Source organism: Penaeus chinensis, chromosome 26, assembly GCF_019202785.1.
Source record: "Penaeus chinensis breed Huanghai No. 1 chromosome 26, ASM1920278v2, whole genome shotgun sequence".
In the NCBI taxonomy this organism is placed as follows: domain Eukaryota; kingdom Metazoa; phylum Arthropoda; class Malacostraca; order Decapoda; family Penaeidae; genus Penaeus; species Penaeus chinensis.
This window is the reverse complement of record NC_061844.1, coordinates 17,629,486-17,631,985: the sequence shown is the minus strand read 5'-3', so window position 1 is coordinate 17,631,985 and position 2,500 is coordinate 17,629,486. Positions and strand designations below refer to the sequence as shown.

The 2,500-nt window shown below is 37.0% G+C and overlaps 1 protein-coding gene across 4 annotated transcripts in view; it reads right to left on the bottom strand.

Annotated features, from left to right (window-relative positions):
* The window catches only part of LOC125039230 (solute carrier family 2, facilitated glucose transporter member 8-like), a 24,000-nt gene extending 22,143 nt beyond the window's left edge, over positions 1–1,857 (bottom strand). Inside the window, exon 1 of one of the 4 annotated variants that reach the window (XM_047633036.1) lies at positions 1,615–1,857. The gene's annotated coding sequence lies outside the window, so the exon portion shown is untranslated. Of the gene's footprint in view, positions 1–437; positions 566–1,614 lie in introns of those variants that run through there. The other 3 variants (XM_047633035.1, XM_047633039.1, XM_047633041.1) reach the window with 3 other exon arrangements.
* Positions 1,858–2,500: the final 643 nt, after the last annotated feature.

The window sequence follows — 2,500 nt, the reverse complement described above, 5'->3', positions numbered from 1 at the left end:
CGCGCACATACACACACATACACACCCTTAATATATATATATATATACATACACATACATACATACATAGATATAAACATATAACTTGTGCGAACAGAAATGCAACAAAGCCACAAGAAAAATAACTATGTATCGCATGCACTTGGTTTTCCCGCCAAAGTAGTTGGCGAAGTAGTCCGTCAATGTGTGTGTGTGCTTATGTATAAGTATGTATAAGTATGTATGTGTATGTGTATGTATGTATATATACACACACACGTGTGCTTATTAATATGTATATATGTATGTGTGATATACATACATACATATATATATACACATACATATGTGCGTGTGCATGAAAACATGAAACAGGTACATTAATATATAAATATGTATGCATATATACAAACATGAGGTCGGTGTCCAAACATGCTAGGCACTCCCAAAATATTTACGCACTAACAAAAGACGGTCGGATCACCCAAAGCGCCGAATCTGATGCCACATGGCCCGGCACTAACTCGTATATATAGAGAGACTTCCACACCCAAACAGATACCCTTTAGTCACCAGTCAAATAGCTTGCTACTGAGGACTTCAAGGTTCCTCTAGCCTCGCACCGCCAGACGACCTTGATGCTCGCAAAAAAAAAGAGAAAAAAGAGAGAGGATGGGGTGATTTATTTATACTTGCCCATGCATAGTGACCTTGTATCTCGGGGCGGATCTTTAGTTTAGCTGTGTTTGTATCTGGAGCTATATTAATATCTTAATTATTTATATGAATGTATTTACATGTCAGTGTTTGTGTTACACGGACACGCATACCTGCACGCGCACGCATGTGTACACACACACACACATTATGTATATATACACATACACACACACACATATTTGTATATATATAATATGCATATACATACACATAATCACCCACTCTAATATATACATATATGGTAAATTACACAATCTTCTCAACTATCATATGAAAAAGTAAAGGAAAGCTAAAACCGTTGATATTTTGCTTTACAACACGTAGGTATGATGAGGTCTTTTACATAAGCCAAAACTCTGCATCTCGTCCACCTCATTTTCTTCCAAAGCCTAGTTTTGCAAAGATAGTTATAACCTGACGAGTTTTTTTTTTTTTTTTTCTTTCTTTTTTGAAATGCAGTTTTCCCAATACTATTGGATGGTTGTCTGTCGTTCGGTTGCAAGCGTACCGTATGACCTTTGTTTTGGCGCATTCAGTTTTTCATTAATCGTAGGCATAATAACGTTTTCCCCGTCTGTCTGTCAATGTATACACTAACATACACGCACGCACGCACACACAAGCACGCACACACAAACACACACACACATATATATAACATACACAACAACACATACACACTTCATTCATATTCAAATATTCATCCAGGCCGTTTAAGCTTTCTGTACCCCAGAGTCAACACAGTGCTTGTTGGCCCACGGTGTGATCACGTGTGTCTTGTCTTGCAACATTTTGTACTTGGCAGTGCATCTTGTTCTTTCTAACTTGATGATGCAAGTTATATCCATTACACCATTACATACTTAGAACTTAGTACAAAGATAAAGATGACGGCTAAAATATCTCACTACTCACATTTTCTCTACCAAAGATCTCCAGTCTTGTCTCCTGGAAACTTATTATACTTGATGTGTATGCTTCCTACATCATTTTCTGGGCTTTACATATACGCAAGAATCCCAACAATAATACGACGGTCTCTGTCACAAATCCAGGGCATGACACTACGTGAACTTGGACGTTATTGTTCTCTGAAGAATCTGTGAATGGGTGGACTTCGCGTGTGGTATTTGACGTCACAGGTGTACCAACTTTTCGATTCCAACGCAGTTTCGTCTGAGGTTGGTATGTCGCGAGTCAGCTGAGCGATGTAAATAAACATGACCGGCAAGGGATTTAAATGCATTGGTCTTTGCTCCACGTGGTAACTGGTGAGCTCTGGCTGTCGGCTCCAATGTAATATGGGTGTATGATACATGTTATGCTTATGGCTTATTGTGATGGTGTTTTAGTTAATGCGAAGATAAAAAAAAAAAAGTATATATATATTTTAAAAAATAAATAGATCTTCATTATAAATATTGATAACTGGCAACGTGTGTCTGTGAGTTATAAAATTGCTAGTTTATGTAATTCATCGATAAACAAATTCTAACCTGTTCCTTGACTAATACTTTTTGATAATATTTGTTGCCAAAATGATATTTTTTAAGCCAGCATTTTTTACAGTTTCAAATCAACCATGCTGCAACTTCTACTACTAATGCTACGTCTGTTACTGTTGTTGCTGTTGCTATTAATTTCAACACTGCCACTGCTACTACTATATTTACTACTATTAGCTTCATCAGGATTGTTACCTGGGTAATAAGTCAACTAGTACTACTACTACTATTACTGCTACTTAAACTCCTCATCTAGGACTACTACTACTATATCTACTACTATTAGCTTCATCAGG